The sequence below is a fragment of the Scylla paramamosain genome, chromosome 14, assembly GCF_035594125.1.
Source record: "Scylla paramamosain isolate STU-SP2022 chromosome 14, ASM3559412v1, whole genome shotgun sequence".
In the NCBI taxonomy this organism is placed as follows: domain Eukaryota; kingdom Metazoa; phylum Arthropoda; class Malacostraca; order Decapoda; family Portunidae; genus Scylla; species Scylla paramamosain.
In genome coordinates, this window is record NC_087164.1 from 23,412,423 (window position 1) to 23,424,922 (window position 12,500).

At 44.6% G+C, this 12,500-nt stretch overlaps 1 protein-coding gene across 1 annotated transcript in view; it reads right to left on the minus strand.

Annotated features, from left to right (window-relative positions):
• Positions 1-12,500, minus strand: part of LOC135107046 (autism susceptibility gene 2 protein homolog) — a 194,311-nt gene that overhangs the window by 35,604 nt on the left and 146,207 nt on the right. Inside the window, exon 5 of the mRNA XM_064016636.1 lies at positions 10,853-10,882. The gene's annotated coding sequence lies outside the window, so the exon portion shown is untranslated. The remainder of the gene's footprint in view (positions 1-10,852; positions 10,883-12,500) is intronic.

Genomic DNA, 12,500 nt, shown 5'->3' on the forward strand with positions numbered 1-12,500 from the left:
AGAGAGAGAGAGAGAGAGAGAGAGAGAGAGAGAATGCTGAAAACCCTCTCCTCCTCCTTTTCCTCCACCAGCACCACCACCAGCACCACCACCACCACTTGGCTCTCTCTCTCTCTTCCCTTACCACACACAGACAACCTTTATTTTTTTCCCCACGCCCAGTAAGACTCGTTTGTCAGGCGTCCCCAGCCACCTTGCGCTCCCCTGACAACCCTTGAGGCTCTTAATTTCTTGGCCCTCCCCTGCCGTGTCTCCCACAGGGGCGGCGGGGGAGTGAGGGACGCACCGGAGGGAGCTTGGAAACTTTGCTGTCAGATTTAGCAGCAAGGGAGCATGCGGGAGGAAAAAAGGAAAAAAGAAAGTATTTGCGGTGGTAAGAGAACGTGGGAGGAGGAGGAGGAGGAGGAGGAGGAGGAGGAGGAGGAGGAGGAGGAGGAGGAGGAGGAGGAGGAGGAGGAGGAGGAGGAGGAGGAGTATTTTTTGGGGGTTTTGGCTTTCGTTGTTGTAATAAACTATTAAAAGTAGTTAAAAATATATATATAAGTAAAAGAAAATATAAAGAAACAAAGGAACAAAGGGAATCTGAAAAAGAAAGAATGCGCGGAAAAATGTTGATAAATATATAAGGAAATTGGTCGCTTTTATAATGAAGGAAATATGAAAATAACAAAAGGAGAGAGAGAGAGAGAGAGAGAGAGAGAGAGAGAGAGAGAGAGAGAGAGAGAGAGAGAGAGAGAGAGAGAGAGAGAGAGAGAGAGAGAGGGAGAGGGAGAGGGAGATATAACAGGTCTATTAGGCCCCTTTCCCAATACTGCATTAAGGGCCAAACTGATACCCAATACTGGAACCAGGGCGAGCAAGTCCAGATCGATTCACGAAAAATTATGTGACACTTAATGGGAGGCAAGGGAGAGAGAGAGAGGGGAAGGAGTTATAGAGAGGAAGGGGAAAAGAGAGACACAACGAGAGAGAGAGAGGGAGGTCTAGGATGGGACGGAGAGTGAGGGAGGAAAGGAGGAAGGTCTGATATTTCCTCCTCTTCCCCCCACCCCCCGTCTCTTCCTTCCCTTCCCATTCTCGGTGTTAGGGGAACTGAGAGGAGAGGGAGAGGGGACTGAGTGACTGGACTCTAGTGGCCTCTTTTGTGCTGTTAGGGTGGCTGACTGTGGGGAATGGTAGGGGGATGTTGACTGACTGGTTAAAATTGGTGACTAGTTAACTGAATGACTCAATGATTGTTTGGGTTAATTTGCTGAGTGACTGACTTGTTGGCTGACTGACTGAGTGAGTAGCTTGACTGACTGGCTGAATAAACGAGTGATTTGCCTGGGTGACTAACGTAACTGACTGACTGACTGACTAACTGCATGAATGAATAACTGAGTATTTGCCTGACCAATCAACCACTTAATTAATGAACTGACTGACTGACTAACTGACTGACTGACTGACTGACTGACTGACTGACTGACTGACTGACTGACTGGGTAACTGCATAAATGAATAACTGAGTATGTGCCTGACTAATCAACCACTTAACTAATGAACTGACTGACTGACTGAATGACTGACCAACTAAATGACTAACTGATTTACTGACTGGCAGACTGGATGTTAAAGATACGGAACCGCCAACCTCCTTTTCCTCTCCATCTTCTCTGGGTTCATCTTTCTTTCTTCTGCCCCGCCTCCTCCTCCTCCTCCTCCTCCTCCTCCTCCTCCTCCTCCTCCTCCTGTATCCTCTTAACTTAACCCTGGGCCCCATACACACATCCTTTCCTCCCAGACTCCTTCCTTCTGCCTCTCTAGGTCCGTTTTTCTTCCTCTTACTCCGCCCTCTCCCATATCGTCTTCCTTTTCTGGTTCAGTCTCTCTCTCTCTCTCTCTCTCTCTCTCTCTCTCTCTCTCTCTCTCTCTCTCTCTCTCTCTCTCTCTCTCTCTACCTGCCCTTTCATCTGAAGGCGGCGGAGAATGAAAAATGTTGACAGTGAAAGAAAAAAATGAGAGAGAGAGAGAGAGAGAGAGAGAGAGAGAGAGAGAGAGAGAGAGAGAGAGAGAGAGAGAGAGAGAGAGAGAGAGAGAGAGAGAGAGAGAGAGAGAGAGAGAGAGAAATTCAACAAGCTGACCACACGTGCTGCAGGGGCTTTCCTCTCTTCCTCCTTCTTATCCTTCCTTCCCTTTCCTAAACTCTCCCTTTCTTCCCTCCCTCCCTCCCTTCCTATACAGTCTCTCTCCCCCTCGCACGGTCCACCCCTCCGTCCCTCCCGCAGGCAGTGGTCCCCAGACGGCACTAAACACCCGACCGTCGCTCCACACCATATTTTCATACAAATGGCCGGAGTGTGCACATCCTCCTCCCTCTATCCCGCTCCTCGTAACCCTTCCCTCTCTCCAACACGGGGGAAAAAAATTAAGTTACAGGAATGAAAGGAGAGAAGGATAACGGTGTGTGTGTATGTGTGTGTGAGGGAGGGAGACAGAGAGAGAGAGGGGGGGGGTTAAGTACGAGTTCAAGATATTAATAACTGGCGGAGGAGGAAAAAGGAACACAAAGAAAGAACGCAAAGCAGTAGATCTGTTGGCCCTTACGAGACTGGCTGATATGATACACACTTAAGTAAATAGCGAGGAGGAGGAGGAGGAGGAGGAGGAGGAGGAGGAGGAGGAGGAGGAGGAGGAGGAGGAGGAGGAGGAGGAGATAAACAAGGGCGACGGCAAGAAAAAAATATATCGACTTTACAAATCTGCTACTTATTTTTGAGAGAGAGAGAGAGAGAGAGAGAGAGAGAGAGAGAGAGAGAGAGAGAGAGAGAGAGAGAGAGAGAGAGAGAGAGAGAGAGAGAGAGAGGCGTAGCGGGGATCCGAGGTGAAAAGGGGACGAGGTAATTAATTTTTTTCTGGACCTTCTCTCCCCACGACACCGCCACCATTACCTTGTTAAATGGAGACCGTAGGAGAAGAGATGGAGGGACGAGAGAAAGAAGGAAGGAAGGAAGGAAGGAAGGAAGGAAGGAAGGAAGGAAGGAAGGAAGGAAGGAAGGAAGGAAGGAAGGAAGGAACGACTCAGACTCACTCTCACTCTCCACGCTACAGCCACGTCACAAGTAATCGACAGTCAGATGCTCTTTCACTCTAAACCATTTTTGAAAAACTGCGCGTGAACAGCTGACAAATCACCCATCCATCCTGACGATGAAGGAGGAGGAGGAGGAGGAGGAAAGCTAGCCAGTTAACAAGTCAGTCTGAATGAATATAACAAGACCAAGAAGAATGAAAGGAAGACAAGACGAGAGAGAGAGAGAGAGAGAGAGAGAGAGAGAGAGAGAGAGAGAGAGAGAGAGAGAGAGAGAGAGAGAGAGAGAGAGAGAGAGAGAGAGAGAGAGAGAGAGAGAGAGAGAGAGAGAGAGACCTACTCCCCAACACACACACACACAATAACCCAATATCAAAACACAACACACACACACACACACACACACACACACACACACACACACACACACACACACACACACACCAAATGACCGTCCAACACCCAAGCCAACAATCATCATAACTATCTCCCTCCCAGAGACAAAAAGGAGCACTTACAAACCTGTCATCAAAGAGGGAACCTAAATTCTCGCCTACAAGTCAATTATACCTTTGTGGTGAGCCCGCGAGGAGGAGGAGGAGGAGGAGGAGGAGGAGGAGGAGGAGGAGGAGGAGGAGGAGGAGGAGGAGGGGACGGCGTAACCACCACTGCCATTTATATGCAAGAAAAAAACAATGGGGAGAAAAAAAAAAAAAAGTTGTGTTCTTGAGTCATACAGCAAATGTCAAATGCCTCGCGCTAAAAGGAATGAAGTGTACGGAAGGGAAAAAAAAAGGTAATTCCATGAACATAAAGAAAGAAGAGGGAAAAAAACTGTGGGGGAAAAAGGAAAAAAAAAAAAAAAAGATGAGGTTGGTTTTCTGCGAGTCAGCTTTGGGGAGGGAGGGAGGGAGGACTGGTGGTCAGGGAGGGAGGGAGGGAGGGAGAGAATGAGTGTGGATGACACGCACGCAACGCTACACTAACCTCAGAGAGAGAGAGAGAGAGAGAGAGAGAGAGAGAGAGAGAGAGAGAGAGAGAGAGAGAGAGAGAGAGAGAGAGAGAGAGAGAGAGAGAGAGAGAGAGAGAGAGAGAGAGAGAGAGAGAGAGAGAGAGAGCGGTTTTATAGAGAGGGCGGTCTTTTCATCAACACAGAAGAAAGCAAACCATATCTACTCTTGCTCCCTCTACAACCCTGCCTATTCTAACCGCCCCCTCCCCCTTTCCGCCCCACACCCCCCAACCGTCCCCGCCACAACACACGCCGCCCTTCGCCCCTTTCAGCCCATCTCCCGAAACACGCGCCATTACAGTCGGGCGTTTGGTTGGGCTGGCGGTCCCTCGTCTGTCGGGTCTGACCTAAAATTGGACAAGTTGTAGAGTTGCCGCGGAGACGAGAACTGCCCTGTGTGTGTGTGTGTGTGTGTGTGTGTGTGTGTGTGTGTGTGTGTGTGTGTGTGTTTGGGGGAGGGGTCTTTCAATATTTTTTTCTTTTTTTTTGAGTGGAGATTTGTTTGCTCTCTCTCTCTCTCTCTCTCTCTCTCTCTCTCTCTCTCTCTCTCTCTCTCTCTCTCTCTCTCTCTCTCTCTGCTCCATTCTTACGCGCGGACACACATAGACATACAGTGTTTCATCCAGTTCATTCCTCTATACCGCCTGCCAGTCTCGGTACGGTTACCTGGCTAAAATCTCTTCACCTCAACTTTCACCTTTAATTCCCTATCTGTCTTACGCGTTTTAATGTTTTTTTCTGATAGGATAATTAGCGTCTTGTCTGATCATTATTGCCATTCCCCGTCACCGCCATTTGTTTTTTTTTTTGGTACATTACAATACTATTTCTTCCCTACGACTTGATTACGACTTCCTTAACATTTTTTTTTATCACTTTTATTTCTGCCACTCAAGTCGTTTCCCGCGCCGCCGCCGCCTCTCCTCGTCAGGCGCGCCCCACTTCGCTGTTTTATGACCCAGCCGGCACACATTATTATCACTGGTGTGTATCTTAATTAGGGAAATTATGCGTGCGTTTGTCCTCATCAGGGGAGAGATACAGCCACTCGCCCGTCGTGAACATGGTGCTCCGCTGATGGAGGCGTTATTTGTTCGTTGTAAAATGTGTGTGTGTGTTCGGTATTGTTTTTTTTTCTTTGTTTTTCTTTGTTTTTTTTTTTTTTTTTTTTCATTGGGGGGACATGAAAAGTATATTGTATTATTTTTGTTTACTTTGGATGGTTTTTTTTTGTCCTTTTTTTCACTGGGGGCCGTGAAAAGTAAAAAAAAAATCAAAAGAAGTGTTGAATATATTTTTTCTTTTTTTCTTCTTTTCTTTATTATTTTTTTAATAGAGGCAATGTGAAAAGTAAAAAAAAGGTATTAAGTATTTTTTTCCTTTTTTTACTATTCTTGATACGTAAAAAATGGAAAAAAAGAAAAAAAAATGAGTCTCCCTTTTCCTAATATCTTTTTTATCTTTTTTTTATGGAGATACATGGAAAAAAAAATGTACGTATCCAGTATTACTTTTTTTTTTCTTTCTTTTTCCAATATATATATTTTTCATACGGGCCACGTGAGACGAGGGACCAGTTGACTGTTTTCTGTAACGTATACCGCGATGGATATTTCTTTCTCTTTTTTTTTTTTTTTTACTATTGTCAGTATCATTAGTTTAGTGTTTTCTTTCTTTCTTTTTTTTTTCTTTTTTTTTTTTTTTTTTTTTTGCAGGCAGGGTAGTAGCCAGCAATATTCTACCCAGTTTTTTTCTTTTATTCTATATAAGATTAATACGAAAATAAAAGGAAGGTGGACTAATATCGTTGTTATTAAATGTATCATCGTTCAGTTATAAGCAAGATGGATTTTATTTATTTTATCTTTTTTTTTTTTACCCTTTAAAGGCAAAGCATAAAATATCGAATGTCAACTATCATTTATTTATTTATTTTTTTAACACAGAGCGACAGGCAATATTCCCTCCCCACCACCGCTAAAGGTACGTTGGAAAAAGAAGTTACCTCATCGGCTATTTTACACCATAAGTACGTCAAGGTGGGGGAACAAATTTATTTATTTCAAAAAGTACGAAAAAAAAGAATAAAAAATAAAATAAAAATTACCGTGTTGACATTTTTTTTTCCTTTTCCTTTCGCATGGCGCTTCCAATAAAAAAATAAATAAATAAATAAGAAAGGTATCAACTATTAACTTTTTAATCCACACAGCGATGGGAGGGATTTTTTTCCTCATAAATGTAAACGAGGAGAAAAAAATAAATAAATAAAATAAACAAATAAATCGAGCGTCTTATTTCTTTCGACGGAGAGATAAGAATATTTATATATATATATATATATATATATATATATATATATATATATATATATATATATATATATATATATATATATATATATATATATATTTGCCTACGACATAAACGCTGAGAAAACAAACACATGAAATACTATACCTTGCATTTTTTTTTATATGAGGAGTCACGAACAGCATTTTTTTATATGAATGAAAAAAAGTCACTTTTTTTTTCTTACATGAAGCGCAGTAGGCAAAACTTTTTTCCTTCGATTTCTTTTTTTCCCAACAGGCCTTGTATATGTATCACTGTTATATTTCCTATAGTGCTTCCTACAGACCTAGTATAAACATCACTTTATATTTAATTCCTAAGTGATCCAACAACGGTATAAAAAAAAATTTACTCCCTTTACTTTTCCAAGATTTTTTTTTATAGATAAACACAAAAACATACACACCACTGTAGCAGATCAATCCATTTCAGAGCCAAGACATCAATTAATTCCATTCTTAATATCACAAGAACCATTACTCGTGTACAAATTTCCCGGTGATATTTCGTAATGAAGTTAAAAATCACATCTATATTCATTCACTACCATCACACCTTTATTCAGTGTATCCTGACTGACTGGTGACCGTATGAGGTTCTGAAATGGTTTGTAGTAGAAACTGGGTAAGACACCAACATGTCCTACGCCGCAGCCGCCGCCACCACCACCACTACCTTGCCTACCACCACGACCGGCTGCTTCAGTAAACAGTATTCGGCGTTCACTGGTCGGAATACAAGAAAAAAATAGAGGGGGAAGAAGAAAAAAGATATATTGAACTGACGTACCTGTGTGTGTGCGTGCGTGTGTGAAGACGAGGAAAAGGGAGGGGAAAAAAGGGAGGCAAAAATGGTTCTTTGCCAGACAGTCAGGAAAAAACAAGTCTAGATAAAAGACAGGGGAAAAAAAAAGGCAATAAAAAATATATATAAAAAAAAGAAGAGTTGAAATGTGAGTCTTAAGAGCAACGAACAGGTGTGTGTGTGTGTGTGTGTGTGTGTGTGTGTGTGTGTGTGTGTGTGTGTGTGTGTGTGTGTGTGTGTGTGTGTGTGTGTGTGTCGAAACAAATCGATATCTTTCCTTTCTCCCTTCCCCTCTCCTTTTTTTCTTATCAACGCCGGCAAGGATCAGAAAGAGAAGAGAAAGAGAAAGAGAAAGAGAAAGAGAAAGAAGAGAAGAGAAAAGAGAAAAGAAAAAAAGAAGAAAAAGAAGAGAAGAAAAGAGAAGAGAAGCGAAGAGAAGAGAAGCGAAGAGAAAGGGAAGGGAAGGGAAGGGAAGGGAAGGGAAGGGAAGGAGGGACAACACACGCCCCTCCATGACCCTCCGCCAACAATAATTTACACGTAGCCGTAAAATCCATCAAGCGAGGCGTAACTGTCGATGGCAGGAGCAGTAAAGCCAGCGGCGGGCCTGCAATTATCACGAAACCTCCCTCCTCCTCCTCCTCCTCCTCCTCCTCCTCTTCCTTCCCTGACTTCCTATTCTTTCCTTCCCCTCCCCCCAAGTCTCCCTTTCCTCTCCTCCAGTGTTGATCCTTCCCCTCCCTCCTTCTCAATCATGTAGAATTCTGCTGTTTTGTTCCGATCCACTACTCTCTCTCTCTCTCTCTCTCTCTCTCTCTCTCTCTCTCTCTCTCTCTCTCTCTCTCTCTCTCTCTCTCTCACGTGTTACCGCCACATTCCGCGCGTCCGTTCGGCATCCACCTCCAGTTACAAAGGGAACAAAAACATGATAAACAGCACGGAGGTCACACAGCGGGCCACGAGATGCTGTTCAGTGACGCAAGCAGGGCTACATGGAGGCACTGACTGATGCGTGCACATGTTGGCTCGTGGCATTAGGCAACTTGAAGAACACCCGGGGAACAAGAAGAAAAAGAAGAAGAAGAAGAAGAAAAAGGCGGTAAGATCAAGGGGTGTCTTCTTTTAAATTTATCACAGAAGGAAGAGGAGGAGGAGGAGGAGGAGGAGGAGGAGGAGGAGGAGGAGGAGGAGGAGGAGGAGGAAGAGATGAAGAAAGCACGAACAGCAGCATACCTGTTGGTCCTTAGGGGGTTGTTTTAAGTGATCCTGTTATCTCGCTTATGCTGAGTTAAAAATAAAATGAGGAGGAGGAGGAGGAGGAGGAGGAGGAGGAGGAGGAGGAGGAAGACAGGATAGAGGAGGATGCCGGCGTCTTACTTAATATTACTGAAGCTTTTTCTGAATTACGAGCAGCAGCATTAGTGTCAATCATTTGTTTTCGTCCCGAGTCATGATCTGCTTAAAAAAGATAAACCGAGGGAAAATTAATTGGTGAATGCACATAACAGTGACGTGCGCCAATGAGACTGATACACTATTATCAATGCCTGCACACCTAAGAGGCTCTGAGGCTTTGCATGTAAATTTAACGTTCTTCCTACTTTGACTTGCATGTCCAACCACGTCCCTGTGTGGTTACATGTGCACGTCCACGTCTTGCTGCACACACACACACACACACACACACACACACACACACACACACACACACACACACACACACACACACACACACACACACACACACACAGCAACATTTACACATTACTATTTTCGTTGCTCGTTCACCTCACCTGCCTAACCAAATCTAACATTAACCTAACCTGCTTGACCTCACCTAACCTGCTTGACTACCTAACCCATCATAATCCATACAATTTTATCCTAACTTGACCTGACCTGACCTAACACTAAGCTAACAACACCCAATTTAACATAACTAAACATCACCACAGCAGTAAACACCACCACATATTCTCTCTCTCTCTCTCTCTCTCTCTCTCTCTCTCTAGTGCCGTGCCGCCAACAAAGTCAAGAGGGTGTCAATATATTTGTGAAGGGAGGATGTGGTCACCTGTGGGTCACTCAGGAAGACCCGCCCCCTCCCCTTTCCCCTCACCGCCTCTTGTCATCACCACTCACCGCTGCTGCCCATCATCCCTACCCCTCCATACCTACCCCCTCCTGCCAGTCACCACCCCCGTCACCGTCACCACGTCACAATCGCTCATGATATATTCAGATAGATAACATGGCAGCCTTGAATGCTTATTAATTATTTATAGTCCAGTAATGGTGTGGCCTTCGCTCTCTCTCTCTCTCTCTCTCTCTCTCTCTCTCTCTCTCTCTCTCTCTCTCTCTCTCTCTCTGCCTATTTTTAGTTCCTAGTTGAGGTGGCAGCTCCCTCACACGTCAGAGAGAGAGAGAGAGAGAGAGAGAGAGAGAGAGAGAGAGAGAGAGAGAGAGAGAGAGAGAGAGAGAGAGAGAGAGAGAGAGAGAGAGAGAGAGAGAGAGAGAGAGAGAGAGAGAGAGAGAGAGAGAGAGAGAGACGAATGGCAGGTAAGGTACTGTACATTGTTACGACACATTGATAATTTGTCACAGGTAAGTGGGTTAGGTGGTACTTGTAGAGCGCTTACGGGGAGGAGGAGGAGGAGGAGGAGGAGGAGGAGGAGGAGGAGGAGGAGGAGGAGTAAAACTGTGAACAACAACAACAACAACAAAATCAACATGAAGAACAAGAAAACAACTGTCATCTGAGAGAGAGAGAGAGAGAGAGAGAGAGAGAGAGAGAGAGAGAGAGAGAGAGAGAGAGAGAGAGAGAGAGAGAGAGAGAGAGAGAGAGAGAGAGACGCAGTGGTAGTGGTGGTGGTGGTGGCGGCCATAGCTGGTGTAGTAATCAGTGGGTGCGTGTCTGTTCCAACAATTACCGCCTAATTGGCCGTTACGCTCCCCTAATCACACGCTTATTAATTACCTCGTTTGTTAGGTCCGATACTCTATATAATTTCAATTATAATTATTATCCAAGCTGATTACCAGATCACACGAGCGGCGAGCACGAGGAGGGAGAGAGAGAGAGAGAGGGAGAGGGAGGGGAGTGGGGAGGAAGGAAGGAAACGGCTTACTAATCTTTCCTACCCTACACATGTATATCCCCCACACCTGTCTTCCGTGCACATATGTTCTTCCCCCACACATGTACACTGTGCTTAAAGGTGAAGCATGGTGGCAGTAATCAGTGTTAGCGGTGTCTGGAGGGAGCGTTCAGTCATGGTTAATTTATGGACAAGGATGACAGATGCACTTAATAAATTTCTACATTTTCTACGGGACCTGGCGTGTGAAGGTGACTTTTTACTCTTCTTACTTAACTTCACACACTTGTCTCCTCCTTCAACGTGTATTTTCACCTTCAACATCTCTACACACCTACAGAACGCACGTGCAAAAATGAAATAAGTAAATAAATAAATAAATAAGTAAACATTAAAAAGAACTAATAGAAAAACAAAAGGCCACACGTTTTGAAATTCTCATCTCACCACCACCATTACCTCCTCCGTCTCTGGATCTGCTGGGGCTTCGCACGAAACACATTTACGTACCTTTGTGTCTCCTTCGCTCTCGCTATCACACTGCAAAGACAGAAAGAAAGACATTAGAAAACATATGCTGAGTAAATGACACTTCTACATCATGATATTAGAACACACACACACACACACACACACACACACACACACACACACACACACACACACACACACACACACACTATCTCTCTCTCTCTCTCTCTCTCTGAATTCGTCCACATATGATGAACCAAATGAATATAAAACGAAAAGATGATTGCATTGAATAAAATTAATATCTAAATATGAACCAGAGAGAGAGAGAGAGAGAGAGAGAGAGAGAGAGAGAGAGAGAGAGAGAGAGAGAGAGAGAGAGAGAGAGAGAGAGAACGAGCATTCACGCCATGTTACACGCTGATTCCACACGTCCCGGAAAAAACACGACCTGATCCCCTTTTCTCTCTCTCTCTCTCTCTCTCTCTCTCTCTCTCTCTCTCTCTCTCTCTCTCTCTCTCTCTCTCTCTCTATTCTCGCCCTTAACCATTTACGTGCGTCCGTGCTTGTGTGTGTGTGTGTGTGTGTGTGTGTGTGTGTGTGTGTGTGTGTGTGTGTGTGTGTGTGTGTGTGTGTGTGTGTGTGTGTGTGTGTGTGTGTGTCGATATCGCTGACAACACGAAGGAAATACAAAAGTGGAAAAAAAGGGGGAAAAAAACAAAAACTGGATACAGATTCTGCCAACAGAGGGAAGGACTGAAAAAAAGGGGAAAAAAAAACACACACAGAGAGAGAGAGAGAGAGAGAGAGAGAGAGAGAGAGAGAGAGAGAGAGAGAGAGAGAGAGAGAGAGAGAGAGAGAGAGAGAGAGAGAAATGCACAACTTTCAGGCCGGCCAGCATAAATATGACCAGGCTGGCGCTGCACGAATATATAACAGTTTCCGTGCAGCAGCAGCAGCAGCAACAGCAACAGCAATTCTCGTTTTTTATTATTATTTTTTTTTGCGCAACTCTATATATATTTTTTTTTTTTGTGAGCAAGGCACGGGTTAGTTTCACCGCGTCAATGGAACTGAAAAATATTCACTCACACAATCCCAGAGAGAGAGAGAGAGAGAGAGAGAGAGAGAGAGAGAGAGAGAGAGAGAGAGAGAGAGAGAGAGAGAGAGAGAGAGAGAGAGAGAGAGAGAGAGAGAGAGAGAGAGAGAGAGAGAGAGGACAATAGAATGTTTGTTAGTCGGCAGGGATAGGAAGGGATGAAAGGCAGATGCAGCCGGGGGGAGAGGCGGGGATGTGACAGGAAAAGCGTGCCAGGGGAGCGGGGAGAGAGGGCTTGGCTGAGTGAAGGATGGGGATTAAGCGGACTGGAAGTAACGAACCCGTATAAAAGGAATGGATGGACTGAAAGGTGAAACAAGTCATGATACTCTCTACCTTCCAGTCTGTTTACACCCCCACTTCTGTACCACCTCCCCACCTTCCTCCCCACTGTCAAATCCTCTCCCATCATGCTCTTTAATCTAATACCATATACCAGCCTTTCTTTTCACTTCCAAGTAACCTCCCCACCTTCCTCCCCAATCCAATACCACCTTTCTACCTTCTCTCCCGCTAAAATTACCTCCCCAGTCCAATTTCCATACTACCCTCCCCACCTCAATATCACCCCCTGCCTACCTCCTCACC